Source organism: Lipophrys pholis (assembly GCF_963383615.2).
Source record: "Lipophrys pholis genome assembly, chromosome: 7".
In the NCBI taxonomy this organism is placed as follows: domain Eukaryota; kingdom Metazoa; phylum Chordata; class Actinopteri; order Blenniiformes; family Blenniidae; genus Lipophrys; species Lipophrys pholis.
In genome coordinates this window covers 15202557-15218623 of record NC_137638.1, presented here as the reverse complement: position 1 = coordinate 15218623, position 16067 = coordinate 15202557, and the positions used below count along the sequence as shown (strand labels likewise).

At 40.2% G+C, this 16067-nt stretch overlaps 1 protein-coding gene across 1 annotated transcript in view; it reads left to right on the top strand.

The window, feature by feature from the left end:
* grid2 (glutamate receptor, ionotropic, delta 2) overlaps positions 1-16067 on the top strand; it is a gene marked incomplete at both ends in the record, with an annotated part of 512472 nt that overhangs the window by 79486 nt on the left and 416919 nt on the right. The gene's annotated exons all lie outside the window — the stretch shown is intronic.

Below are 16067 nucleotides of genomic sequence, written 5' to 3'. Positions count from 1 at the left end.
TACCTGGATAAGGTTGGTAAATTTTTCCAGGAGTGGTGTGTTTTCTGTGATAAATTGGTTCCTTTCAACAGTCTCTTCTATCTCTCAGCCACTTCTGAAATAGACTTTCTCCTGAAATTGCTACCTACTGTATGTCTAAGCATTTATTCTTGTGAGTGCTCTCATGGGTCCCAGTATCTATGAGGGCTATATGTTTATCCGTCCCTGCTCCACCTGGACTGACAGATGCTGACTGTTCAGGAGAGGGAAAATGCAAACGACGGCTTTGGTTGCTTTAAATGACAATCAAGCACATCTATTTCAATCACCCATTGACTTCCTCACATTTCTTTTTAAGCAGGGAAATAATACAACTACATTGACAAAACTCCCAAATAAGGGAAGACCACCCAGGATTTTTTGTGTCCTGTCAAGTCCTACAAAATCTGCTCTATTTGTGCCTTATTTGAAGATCATTCATTCATTCACACACGCACGCACGCACACATACGCCGACATGCCGACATTCACCCTGCCACCCACACCACATGAACACCACTCTGTGGGTGTTGGATCCTTGGGGCCACCTACCTCACTGCAGTGATGAATAAAACAACAGCCACTTGGAGCTATAAGCGTGTGTGCATGCGCGTGTGTGTATGTGTGTGTGGAGAGCTTCTGCTGACGTGCTGGCTTTTAAATGAACTCCTCTGGCTGGCAGTGTGGCTGCTTCTGGTCCTGCCTGATGTGAGTGCCTCAGCTCGCGATGGTGCATACATGATAACTTGAAACAGATTACCTGAAAGGAACCAGCAGCAGCAGCAGCAGTCGATGATCACCGTCGAGAGAGAATTGCTCTTGCGATGCAATATCTTTGCATGGTGATCAGATTGAGTCAACACAATACTGAAAACACCATAATAAAGTTATTGCTTGATTGCCAGAAGGAGCATCTGCAGTTTGTGGACTTTGGTGGTAAATTTAACATCTATTTTCTCTTCCTGTGATGGATGCCATTAAATTGTAAATGAGGTGAACTAATTTAGCTCACTCTGATCTCACCGATGAAGCTTGTGCTACCAGCGTAATCCTGACACAGAACAATTAAGAGAAAGCTGTGGTGAATAAATGAAGGATGAAGTCAAGTAAGACCTGAGACTCGTCTTGTTGGCACTTGATCGACAACACTGAAATACAGAAATGAATATTGAATAGCCTCTGAATTAAAGACGGCATACATTGAAGAAACAAAGTGAATCTTTTGTCTTGGATCAGTTTCAGTGTCTTTGTTTTTCAATTCACTCCACATTCGTTTTATTACTTCTAATGCACCACAGGATTGTAGTTTGACATAGACACATTGATTTTTGGTGTGGTTTTCTTCTATTTTTTTTGTATTAACTCAAATAATTATGTCAAATTCTAAAGTGAATTTTTAATTATATTGGTTTTACTACAGAAGGTCCATCACATTCTGCAGAAGATTTCTACACAGCAATCATACAAGATCATTCAGTTGAATTTTTGATTTTACTTTGACGAACAATATTACATAAGCATAACATTCAATTTAATATTTAGTAAAATCTCATTCTATAATAAATCTGATTTCAAATGAATTATCAAATTATTCTCTTTAAACTTAGTTGAAATTAAAATCCAGTTTGTGGAGGGCAAACGATTTGTTGGGTAGATTTAGCATATTTGCTTTTTATGAAGATCTCAAGTCCTAAAGCAAGTGATTTGTTTCAGTAGCTCTCCCATAATTGTAATCATACATAGATTTAATTTCTGAAATAGAAATGGGTTAATGTAATGAAAAAAATGATCATATCCTGATACTGCACATTGACACAACACACTTTCCCCTGCCGTCCATATGTCATGTTCGAATTAAGACTGATGTATTGTTTCTCGCATGAACATTTATTACCAGCATATCCAAGAAGGGCTGTGAGCCTCACTCGACACTGAACGCCATCTATGTATCTTTGCTCTCTTTTTAGTGATGTGTAAGCTGCGTGCGTCTGATTGTTTTTGTGAATACATCACTGTGTTTTTAACTTGCTTGTGTGACCCCTAGGATTGCCTATTGCTAATAGGTTTGTAGATGGAGGAGCTTTATTATGCTCTTTATGACTTTTTAACTGACTCACTGCTCACTGCTGGTTGTGCGTGTGTGTGTGCGTGCGTGTGTGCGTGCGTGTGCTTGCGTGTGATGAATGAGAGCGGGATGAGCGCAGGTTTGTAACAGAAGGTATTCCATGGGGGTGGTGGTGTACTGAGGAGAGGCCTTCAGGGAAAGAGAGGTCTAGAGACATACAGAGAGAGGCTGAGAGAGTGCGGTGGAGGAATAGTAAAGGCGGAAGAGAGAAAGCGTGTTTCATCAGAAAAAGAGATAAGCAGAGGGGCCAAAGCAGTGAGAGAGAGAGGGAGATAGAGATGTGGGGGGTGGGGGGTTGAGAACATGAGCAGTGGTGCTTACTTTGCTGTGTGTGGGCAGATAGACTGATAATAATGAAGAACAAATTAGCAAGACACAGTTAATAAAAGAGAAACAAATAGATAAGAAGTGCACACACACACACACACACACACACACACACACACACACACACACACACACACACACACACACACACACACACACACACACACACACACACACACACACACACACACACACACACACACACACACACACACACACGCACACACACACAGCTTTGTCTTTTTTACCTTTATGAGGGCACTCACCACTCTTTGAATAAAATCTGAAGTTAACCAAGAATGCCTCAACTAAACTGTAAACCTCCTCTAACATTGCAAGCATTTGTGATCCGACTGTGGCATTGCTTGTCTTTCTGCACCGTCCTTCTTTCACCTGGCCATCTCAGCCCTGTAACTAAAGACAATCATCACAACTAACCACCTTAGCCCATCACTCTTTTACATGATTGGGGCTTTGTGCTTCAGGATTCTGTGAGCAAAGACAAGACAAGTTGTTTGGGGTCTTTCTTGTATGGATTTTGCGTGTTCCCCTTCCCTTCGATATGATTAGAAAACTGCATTTTGAGGCAATTGCTGACTATAAACTAAGTGTAATTAAAGCTGCAAGCAGCCTTGGTCAGGGCTTTGCATTCTGGCTCGCACTCTGGCCTGTCGGGATCAGCCCAATCATAGCCTCTGGCCTATTTAAATATTGAAAAAATATACATTTTGAATGTTTTAATAAACTTTTATTTTGAAGGACTTTGGGTCTTTTATTTTGAAAGCCAGTTAAGCTCTAAGCTAGCTAACCAACCCCGAATGATCAATTTATAAGGTTTTAGGTGTCATTTTTAATAAACAAGGACTTTTATTTTGAGGAAGTAGTTTGGGGCTTTTATTTTGAAAATATTCTCTACCTTTAAAAAAAAAAATAAATAAAATAAAATCTTCAATTACACAGACCTGCATATACACCTGGCTCAAAGCTGCTATGAGCAGCCAAACCTGTAGAGGGCAGTGTAGCGAGAAGTATGAAGCCATGATAGCCATTCAGAATCCTGGAAAAACACAACACATCACAAATCGTGACGTAAATATCCGCCTAACCGCCTTTAGACGCAACCGGAGACACCGATTTTTTCCAGTTTTCAGGAATCATCATTTGTGGTGAGTCGTAGCTGCGGTTATGTGTAAATACAAGGCCCAAACACAGAGAAATATCTGTTTTTTATTAAAAACCTGGGTACGTGTAAACGAGGCCTGAAACATGCAGGACACCGTCCTCCGAGGCCCTGGATTTGAAGACCCCAGTTCTAGGACATTCCAACGGGCCGTAGTGGCCGTTTTCATGATTATAGGTGGCGCTGGAGAGCACATTTTGGACCTCCGGGGGTTTATTTTTTACTTCTTATCAAATTTTTCACCAGTCTTGATGAGCGTGCCAAATTGGGGGAGTTTTTGAACATCTTTACAAGGCTACATTTTTATTCATTTATGCTTAATGAGAAGAAGAAGAAAGAAAGAAACACTACAAATACAAGAGGGTCCTTCCCTCCAGGCTTCGGGCTCGGTATTCGTAGAGTGAATATAGTTTCGCAACATACCAAACATCTCTTGCGTATATGAATGGACTTTCCATGTTGAAGATTTGTTCTTTAACAGACTCATCGTTGAGCTGGAAACACACGGATATGTCTTTCTCTTTTACTTTAATGATTTCAATATTGACACCACCGATGCCTTCAGAACACTGGTTCTGAAAAGCGGTTTCTTCACATAAAGCCTGGGAACACAATGGCAGCACACATCACATTTTCTACTTCTAATTGCACACCGAGTCATTGCAGCTGTCATTCTTTTTCCAGCTTTGTTGCACCTCTGAAAGCGACTTTTCCACGTCTGCCAGTTCGCTCTTACCAATGCTGACTATTTCTGTGGTGGGGAAGTTTCGATATTTCCCAGCAGCCTGTGGCATGCATCCATCAGGTTGCAGTATATACAGCGACCCGATTCTGGCATTGTTCAAAGGTGGACTATTGTTTGTTGTTTTGCTTAGAAGGAACAAAACCGTTGCTCCTCCTATACAAACTGCAAACTGGAAGAAAATTAGCGCTCATTTGATCGCAATCTCGCTATTGAAATTAAATCAACGCTTTACAAAAATCAGGATTATTTGTCATTTGTCAGTTAATGGTTAGAAAAAATCGTTTTCCATTTCCAATGTTTTCCATTGCACGTTTCAAGGTTTCGATACTACCAGTTTTAATGAAGAATCACATCCACGTTTGATTGCATTTTTCTATGCTCATGGCTGCGCGCACTTCAATGACTACTTTAATTCTTTGACCGATATTCATGGGTTTGTTTTACACTTTTATTTGCTGCGGTGGTATGTACATCCGGTAAATCGGCTTGTACACATGCCCCAACAAAGAAACATGTCCGTGATAGTATTACCAAGGTTAAGAAAGATGGCTCTCCAGCTGCCGGACCGCCTGGATAATGATGAACAAATTCTGTGCAAAGGGCAGAGGAGGGAAGTGGGTGGAGTTGAAAGGAGAAAATGGAAAGCTAGGGCATGAGAGGATAGAAGGGCCAGGGGGATAGCAGGTGAGGATTAAAAAAAAAGAAAAAAAAAAGTTTGTGAGAAACCAGAGAAAAGTCTGTGATGGGAGGATAAAAAGGAGGAGGAGAGAATGAGAGCGAAAGACAGAAAATGTTACAAGGGGAGAGGTGTGATTGAGAAGAAAGGTGGGGAGGGCAAGAGGCAAAGGTGTGGGGAGTTCAGAAGTTTCAGAGCTGCAGCTCGTAATTGAGTGAAAGATGGGATGTGATAGCACAGGGCTGCAGAGGGGACCACGGGAGGAATGCAAATGTCTTTTGAGACATGGAGATGCTTGATACATGGAGGTTTTCCAGGAGAAAGGAGAGCGACGGCGGGGAGATCATGTCAAATCCATCCTTCACTGGAAAATAATATGACATTTAGGATGTGTACAAATCTGGAGCCTCATACCGGCGCTTCAGGCAAAATCCTTCCAAATGTTCGGCATTAATCAGGAGAGTCAGCCTGAGGACTCAAAGGTGTTCAAAAAGACTTGAAAGGATTTAAGGGTTGAATACCCATATGCTTTTCATGTTTAAAGTTTTAACAAAATCAAAGAGTGGTTTGTTTTAATTTATTATTTTTTTTTTACACATTTTTCTCTTCTTGTTAGTCTTTTGGTGTGCGTGTTCGCGTTTGCATTTTTTAAACTTAAAAAAATATTCAATGACGTGATGTTATTAAAACAATTTCAAGTTTATTCATTGTCAAAGACCTCGACACTGATTTTAAATGGCCACGAACAAAACAACAGTATTGTATACATTACTGAAAATGAGTCCCTGGACACAGGAACTCGTTACTTCTTTGAACATTTCAACAAAATGTGTTGACGTTGGAACGTAACCCATGCATGACTGTTGTGTTCCTCGATAATACCCGTCGTAATAGTTTGCGCATAACTGACTTTATGTGTGCATGCGTACATATCTCACTGCAGCAGATATCAAATGTTGTTTTGTGTGTTTGATGTTTGATTATCGTCGACCTTTTGCTTTTTGGTTCTGAAAGTGACGCTGGAAATACGTGACCCTCACATGCTGAATGTTCACCACCACCACGTGCATATCTAACAGCGGAGAATGGCTTCAAGGTTCTGCATGACGATTTCTTTGTGTGCGTCTCACAAAGGAAAGTAAATATAAATGTGGCTCGGTTGTTGCAAAGAACCCATCAGCTGCATTTTGAAGCGGCTGTCGTTAGAGAGCCGGGGAAAATAACAAGAAAACCCATGTGCTCATTAGAAGTGTGTGATGAGGTCAAAAAATATCAAACTGCCCCAAAAATTTGGATCGTGAAGCATCACGGTGTACAAATTATTCGTTTTATTTCACGAATTGAACCACAGTGCTCAAATCTCTGTTAAATTGTGTAAAATTATCTTTAATTGGGATTCCTTTTCAGTTAATGCTGAATGAGTTCTCATGTGCCGGCAGACAGTGGACAAACCAAACCCTTCATTTGGAGAAGGTTTCTCTTTAGTCCAGCAGTTATTATGGATTTTAGACAGACTGATGCTATAAAAGGATGCCTACAATCTGCAACCTCACACTTGGATTTAACGGACTCAAACGCACTCGAACTTTTAAAACAATTTTCACGTCACCCTTTTCTTTTAATGACTCTACGTTCTTTTGTCATTTTCGAACGTGTATGCATGTCTTCAGGGTATGCGGGTCTTTGTAAGTCAGGGCAGGTTTACTTCAACTGAATGTCATGCAGGGCATTACACTGAACAAGAGAAGTGGGCAGAGGGACAGGATGAGAGCCCGGAGTGGAGCTGGAGTGATGCTCAGGACAGAACGATGAACAAAAGAGTGAGGCGGGTGAGGAGATAAGGCTGTCGGATGAGCTGAAAATTAGGGAGGTGTAGATAAATGAGGAGGGGAAGAGACATGTGGATAGAGAGCTGGTGGAAAGAGAGTGAGGGCATGGCAAAGCTATGATGGAAGGGCGGCGGACAATGAATAGGTGAAACAGAAGTAATGGCGCCGAACATCAAATGTGGTAAGGTGGCCATTTTAGGGAAGGTGAGCAGAGGCAGAATTAAAAAATGCTGAGTGAGACATATGAAGGGATAGAAGTTTAAGCCAGCATTAATATTTGGTGTCAATATGAAGTAGGAATTTTTACTGGGACGTGTTGATATGAAGGGAAACTGTGAAGGAGCTGTGAAATCTATCATTGTACGGTAGCTGTCAAGCGCATAAGCACGTACGCCGAATATGCAGCTTGGGTCACCGAGAAAGTACATTGCTATCACTCTAATTATCATTTACTTATAAGTTGGCTTGGACTTGGATACGCTTCAAGATCTGGCTTGCAGCCTCCAGTTCTACTGCTTTATCCCAGGATCTAGGCAAGTCTGGCCAGACGGTTGCTGAGTCAGCTGTGGTTTGGAAATGAGCTGAACCCGGCCAAAGCGGTCAAGATCTGACATGAAGGGAGGAACACAAAAAATAAAAAATAAAAAGTTTCTGTCAGCTGTCCACCCTGTCCACCCTGTCCTTTACGTTCCCATTTGCCAGGAAATGGATCTTAATGCGATTGAGACAGATCGGCTATTTCCACATTGTGTTCAGCTTGGAGGCTAATGAATGGAGACACAAAACAAATCCTCCACCTCCTCAAAGTATGTTCATTTGTGTGGGAGGAAGTTAAGCCCTGGGAATCTTCAGTAGGTCTTTACAAAGTAGGAACGCGGCCGGATAATTTCTGTCGACTTTAGGAAGGGTGAAAAGGTGACGCGGCCAGGGACGCATGGCTAAGGAAGCAATGACCTTGGCACGTCTTGGTGTGACAGTGTGACAAAACGACTGGGATGATCCTGAACTATGACTGCAAATTCTCCAGACTGCTTCACATCTTTAACCATAGAGCAAATTAATTTACACGCATATAATGAAAGAAGTGAAGGAGGATTGAAAGACGGGGGAGAGAGGAGAATGACAAAGATTTCTCATGCCTCGATCAGGTTACCTGGGAGATTTTTGCCATTGCCGCACTGGGAGTAATGCAATAATCACTAGTCTTTCTCACACATACACACTTCTTTGTGCTTTGTGATTCATTGGTAAATTATATATATTCATATTTGAATTGGCACAAGTGAGAACGGCTACCTTCATTCAGATTCATGTTAAAGTAATAGGATTTCAAGCACACAGTAATAATTTTCTTTGCATTCAAAAACCATTTTAAGGCAAGACATTATCATCCAATGGTTACCCAATAGGGCCATCTCCCGAATGACATGTATTGACACAAGTTCCATTTACAGGACCAACACATATTCTCAACTGAATGACTGAAGAACCATTCTACTATTGCAGAAGGCCAGCAGCGTTCATATCTAGGCTTGTTGTCGGAACAATCATAAGCCTGTTGTTGTGAACTGTTGTCACTGTCACGACACTATATCGACTTGAGTATGTGAGAATAGACGTCGTTCTTATAGATTTGAGATCCAATTATCTTCATATTACTCTCATTACTCTCAACTTTGAGCCGGCAAAGGTAAACATATGGCATGTTAGATGCTTTTAGTACTATAATTGTCTTTACTATGCTGAGGTACTTACAACCCTATTTTTACCAGCTGGTTTTACAATCCAACGGTGGCATGAAACCCGCTGTTGCGCATACCAGCAAACATCTGCTGTAAGACGCTTCCTGTCTTGGATGGTTCTGACTTCTGTGACATCAGCTGCATTTAGTCGGCAAACTTCAACCACACTGGGCCAGAGAAACTTTTCTTCTTGAGCGCTCGCTGGGATTGCAGTCTCAGTGTTCACACATCTAATGGCGCTAATAGGATTGTAATTATAACAAAAATAAGTGTGAAACACACCTTGTAATACTGCATTATGTAATAATAACTGTGTTATATAAAAACTCGGCAAAGTGTGATAACTTCTCCCTTTGTTACATAATAACACCCACATCTTGTAATAGACTGAATGCAATATGTAAGTTTCCCATATTTGTACGGTAGTTATTACAAAATGCCATTCCAGTTTTCAATTTTTATGAAAGTATAATCATGTCTTGCATGATGGAATAAACTTCCACAATGATTATATTCATGCACACAAATCAATATAAATTAAAATCACTATCTATAGAGCCACAACTGATCAACTATTCTGCTGACATTGTTTCGCGCTGAAACATGATTATATGTCACATTATAATCTTTCAACTTCTGTATTCTCGTACAATTTTGTGTTCTATATTCAGACAAACGACATGTACCATATTGTAGTCATCAACTGCACATCTGATAATCAAGAGGATTATCAAGCCTTCTTGAAGTATTTAAAGTGATTATGGGGGGAAAAAACAACAAGGACATAAAGGAAAAAAAAACACACTGATTTTCATGCAGATTCCTCACACTGTACACGTGCAGCTCAGCTTCAACTTGCAACAAGTAATTATCAAATAGCCTTGAAAGACCATTTATCAATCCAACATGTCCCTGTGGGCATTTCATAGCTTATTTATCAGACTCTCATATCATCTGACAAAACATATAATTAACTGCAAAACTTCACCCGAGCTGAAAACTCACCACTACCTCCAACACAGAAGAAAATTTAGAGCACTATGGTTGTAGCACTATCTCTTTCACGCCGTGTCCTGCATTTTAACTTGACTATCGCCCATTTACTTAAGCAGGACTTCACTTTTTGTTGTGTTATTATACAATCCAGGGTTTTCATGTAAGGTGATGTTACGCACCTTTTTTACCTCCTCTAGATGAGGTCCTACATTGCTTTCGCCATAATTATGTCAGAAACATCAGGTCCTTTTTATTACGTTTCAACAACCAATGTTTCTGACAGTGTACTGTTTTATATAACTTAAAGTTGTGGGATGCTCGAGCCAATCCTGGCCGACTACAAGGAAAGGGCAGTTTGCACCCTACACAGTTCACCAGTTCATCAGAGGCACACTGATTATGTTTTTGTCCGCGTGAATTTATTTATTGGTTTATTGGTTTATAACTATTCACCAGAATTGCACGCAATGTTCAGGGATGATTTGTCTTGAACCGAGAATGGTTCCATTGAATGTTGAGAGTGATTGGGTCAAAGAAAAAAATGTATTTTCATCATAACACGGTCAGTTCTAATCCGATTGATGCCAAGCTAATGTCAAAATGTTCAGTTTTTTCCATTCAGTATCCTTTAATATGCCACATTATGCAGTGATGTCATTACCCTGGTTAGCAGTTGGGGGTCAAAGGTCGTGGGGGAGGTACGGTGACGACATGAAGCAATTCAAACAGCCATGACAAATGGTCGTTTGAATTTCGTCCAAATTCAGGAGTGGTGTGGTGAATCAAATAACCTTGTAATCCATCGGTTTCCATGGTGACAAATGCGGCATTGGCGAAAGTATGCGCTCTACCGAATGCCCGTTGTAGATTTTTTTTAATGTATTCACCTTTGTAACAGGTTAGAGGTTGATAAGTGTAGTGTAAAGACCTAAATATTACGAGCCAAGCAGTATCTTGGTTTTGTCGACAGTTCTATTAACAATTACAGACTTATTTAAACGCACAAAAATTAATTGCTCCTCTAAACCGAGCACAACTTTCTCGACTCTCCGGGTACAAGAGCCCTATGTGAGTCCACATGATGGATTTTTAAGTTGTTTTCGTATTTATCCTTATCATACTCCACTGGTCCTCCCTGCCCCTCTGTGACCATTAATTCTTTGTCCTCCTCTTCTCTCTTACACACACACACACACACACACACACACACACACACACACACACACACACACACACACACACACACACACACAAAAGTGCACATTAATTCTACGTTGTCCTCCCAAGTGTCAAAATGCACTTGCTTCCAGCTCTCGCATCACTGCTGTAAATAACAGCCTGTTTGTGTGTTCTTGTATCTGTGTGTGTGTGTGTGCTGGCATGTGTGCGTTTTCTGACGTCTTGACACCGCAGGACGATAACCTCCCCCGTTCATCACCATCATCACTCAGCGCCACCACCACCTTGCTTTCATCATCGCATAGGGGCAGCCATACTTAGGTCCAACCTCGACACAAGTCAGCAATACATCATCTGCGTTTGTGTAGATCTGTGTGTGTGTGTGTGTGTGTGTGTGTGTGTGTGTGTGTGTGTGTGTGTGTGTGTGTGTGTGTGTGTGTGTGTGTGTGTGTGTGTGTGTGTGTGTGTGTGTGTGTGTGTGTGTGTGTGTGTGTGTGTGTGTGTGTTCCTCTACAGTCATTATCCTTGTCAGTCTGTCAGTGTTGCTGTCACATTACTGTCATCAGCGGCAGCTTCCACAACAGGTGTGCGAGTTTGTCTGAGAGACAGAGGGATGGATCTCGCATCGCATCCGAGAAATCTTCAGCGCACTGTTTAGAGTCGTGTTTATGAGAAAGAGAGGTAGATATGTGGTGAGAAGGAGAATGAGGGAGGATTCTAACAATAGGAGGCAGGTGTAGACTGTGTCTCAGATGGAGAGAGTTGACATGGCTCATTGCTGTTTGACCGTAAAAGAAAAGAATTCTAAACTCTCTGGCCAAATGATAAAAAAGTAAATTCTCTGTTCGCAACCCCACAAATACATTCATGTCCTATGCTCTACTATGACCTCTTTTAACCTTAATTTCATGTTACAAATGGGTGGGGAAAACTCCTTTCTTCTGTCAATCTCACACCAGTTTGAAACCATTATCCCGATGACGAGGATAATAACTGGATGTGTGACATGCCATCCTAATTTGTTCATTTAATGAGGAATTGGAGCTGTGTTTTGTACATGTGAGCAATTTGCCTTTGTCTACCTGAATGCTCTTATCTCAGTTTATATAATAATTTGCATGACTGAGCTTTATAACTTAGCTTTCACATTAAAGTTTTAAATTTGAAACAGATATAGCCTCAACTTTGAAGCTAACTTGACTGAACTTTGTGATCGACATGTTTTAATATTTAGAAGCAATGTTGATGTGAATCATTGGGAACAGGCTACAATATTAGTCAATATGGGCTTTGTTGTATACTTGCAGCATAAATAATGTTTAATTGTTTGGTCTTGATGTCTCAAATTGAACTGCATTACATTGAAATATACAGCTGTGGTTCCCACATCATGAACCCTGCTGAATTCAGTAAAACAATGTCTTAAATGGTGAAAATAATGTAGGGTTCTCAGTTCTTCAAAAATACCAGGGACAAAAAAATGTGTTCTATTTTGGAAGTGGATAAATTGTTAAACATTCCTGAAAAACTGACATTGCTTTGAATACAATGAAACATTTCAGACGGATATTCTCTGTGCAGTTTTATTACCGTAGTTATTTGTAATGGCGGCACTTCCCCAGCCGTACTTTCCATTTATGTCCATGCCTTCCCCATCTATCCCAGGGGGGTTATTTGGCAGTACGTAGATAAACAAATTATTTGTTGCCTCTCTTTACTTATGTAAACAAACGAGGATATGAATGGCAAACACTTGACCATCGTCTGATCAATACCCCCCCCCCCCCCCCCCCCCCCCCTACTATTTGGGTTTTCTACGTTTGGATTTTACGTCCAAAGGGACGGATAACAAAAAGGTGGATGATTTAGTGCCGTTGTATGTATGTGCTTGTGTGTGTGTGTGTGTGTGTGTGTGTGTGTGTGTGTGTGTGTGTGTGTGTGTGTGTGTGTGTGTGCCTGCCCTTGGGGCGTCTATGTAAAGCGAGATTCACTGCTTTTATTTCCTGGCTGATTTATGTTTTGACGTGTGCGCTCACAATCACATTACTGGAAAGGAAGAAGAGCCAGGATTCTGTTGGTCGCTTGAGTCTGCGCGCGTCTGTCTGTGCCTGTAAATCAGCGTGCAGGGATGCTGTTGTTCTCAAATAACCAACGGAGAAGAACAGATAATCAGCCATCCTCCTCTCATTTCTCCTGCCTCTCAAACATGTTCTGCTCAAATTTTGCATGGATTTTCTAAGAGAAAAATGTGGAAAGCTGAAATCACTTTTTTTTTTAAAACATCAGTAGTCAAATGGTATATGTCAAGTCGGAAGACTTGACGTGTATTTTTTTGTTTCATTAAAGCAACGACCACTGTAATAACAAGTCTAGTTACAGCTACAGAGGTACATAAATAACCTTCACAACCTTAACCGTAACTACTGCAACAATGTTAATGTACATGGAAATAAATATAATTCGATTAATTCAATTAATAGAAAAAAATACTCAATCAAGCTACAGTGTTTTTGACTAATACTCATAATTAATTGTCTCAATCAAAGTTTGGATGAATGTTGGCTTCAAATTTCACATCAATGTAAAGTCAAAATCAGAAGAAAATCGTGTCAACCAGCAGAAATAAGATCTTTTATACACCATATTTACTTTCGTCCATGATGACAAAAAGTACTGTGCATACAACTTTGTCTTCTGTCCATATAGATGAATGATGAATAATGATCAACAGTTGGTCAACACCGCTCCACTTTGGAGTTCATGGCCTTGCTCAAGGACACTTTCGCACATAAATGATTCAGATCTTGTTTTATACAGCTGCGGTGATTTCTTTCTGTTAATGTTGTGGTGTTATTTTCCATTTATCTGCTCCTGCCTGCAAAAAAAGAAAAGAAAAAAAGTTGACCATAAACGGGTAGCTGCAAAATTACTCAGCAGGTGCTGCATCTCTCAAAAAAAGAAAAAAGAATAGAGTGAAGGTAATCATGGGGTAATGACAAAAGAGATGGGAAGAGTAGAAAGTGACTGAATAGCAGCCCATGGCAACATGTGGCTTCATTTCAATAAAGGTCCCTGTCTGTTGGGGTCAGTTGATTAAAAAAAAAAGGAAGTGAATAAATAAAACACACTGGATGCTATCTCAAAAAGTATATGAAAAAAAAAAATAAATCAAACCCCTATAAAGCAACAGGTACATAAGGAGTGGTGTGCAGCTCTGTGGAGCTTTAAACGTATGTCTTGGAGAATGTTGCTATGGCAACATCTTTGTGGAGCCATTATTAAAGGAGCTATTATGTGTGTGCTGCTCTGTATGAAAAAAAAGAAAAGAAAAAAAGAGAGAAATAACACTTTTTAAAAACAGTGTTATGTTGCACTGGTCCTATAGAACCAATGAAAATCAATGAAGGAAAAACATATGTCAAATAAGACAAACATATTTATTTTTTTTGTTTGTTTTTTTACAGCCAAGGGCCTCACCTTTTTAGTTTCCTCTCATCTCCTTGTGCATTTGTCCCCTGGACATATAACCTAACACTATCCTCTTGTGTCACAGAGCTCGTTTAAGATGTGTACAAATCCTTTCCCATCAGTGTCATCTTCAAACTGATTGGAACCTCCATTCATAATTTATCTCTAATGGAATACTTAATGAGTCTTTGTGTTTCACTCTTTATTGCTTTGTCCAGGCCTGTTTGTCTCACCTCATCTATACTGCATGGTTATAAAAACAACCAAGACTCAATCCGAGGGAAGGTATTTAGAGTTCTCCGATGCTAAGAAATCAAATTATTGAAGTATTAATTTTTAATTAGGCTTTTTGGTGAACAGATAGTTAACGCTTTTGCTTCTGACTGCCTGTGAACTGGTATTTGGCTATTTTCGTGTGAAAGTTGAAATCAGTTGTCCTTCACGAGGTAAACTTCAACAACAGTTTATCCAAAAAGCAGAGGAAGACTGAAATTTAAATTACGAAAGCTGGCCTTGGATTATTCTCCTCGAGTTAAACACATTGTTTTTAGAATAGATGCGTGCAAAAAGGAACTTGCGAGCCTAATCTCAAAATAGTTAAATTTTACTGGTCTCACAGCTGACGGGGAGGTATTTTCATCACATTTGCACCCGACTATTCAATAGAATCACTGTTTCAATAAATGGATTTTAACATGAAAATGACACAATAAATCTATGCACGTTCGTTTAATTCAATAACATCCCATTTATAATTTATCCGGAATATTTTTGAGTCAAGAATTTCTTGTCATCACAATTAAACCTCAATTACCATATTTGCTAACCCCATTTTAGGCCATTAGATTGCAGTTGCCTAAACTAAAATAACCTCCTCAGGGTGAAGATGTTTAAACAAGAAGGCAGATTTCTCTGGCAAATTATTGGAAAGATGGTAAATGAATCATTCCTCAACAGTGCTCAAGTTTGCACCACCACGAAAGAAGCATTTTCCTCAATAAATTGGGCCTTTTGGGATTCAGACCGCAACCTTTGTGGTATTTACACACTATAGAAGGGCAATTACAGCAACAGGCTCCACATGTGGAACAAAATAGCCTTTGGCCAATATAGCCTGCCAGGTTATTAATAGGATTCGCTACCTGACTTTATACACATACACATGCACATGCATTATATTACAATACAAGGCCTATTTTCTGGTCAGTAAAATGCATTTAGCAGCGCTCTGCTGCGCTGTCTTGCACAATTAGCATCCCAGTAGATTGAGGGGATAAACGGGGCATGGTTGACACTAAAAGGGAAGAAAGGAATGAAAAGATAACATATGGTTAATTGCGTGTGACAGACCAAAGGAAAGACCAAATCTCTACCAGCCAGTCAAAACCCCCATGTTGCCTCATTCCTCTGTCTCGGTAGTGCTGCATTTATTTTTATGACTAATTTAGTATTGACTAGTGGGAACTTTATCTGCCGCTACGGATACTTGCACTCATAAGTCTTTCCTTCTTGCAATTCCCTTTGTGAAACAACTGTTTTGGCTGAGTCAGTGCGTTCTCCTTGAGCAGCATTTGACCTCAGACTGATGTCAGTCTAATACTCCTTCACATCCCATCTCTCTCTCAAGGAGGAGCCGAATTCATGCACTTTAAATCTGCATTCCTATATTGTTGTAGGCATATGCCATGTGTCTGTCTGTTTGTATGTTTTTTGATGAGCTGTGGGACAGTTGAGATTACCTTCTGGGATTAATAAAGTGCTATCTAATCGAATCGAATCTTA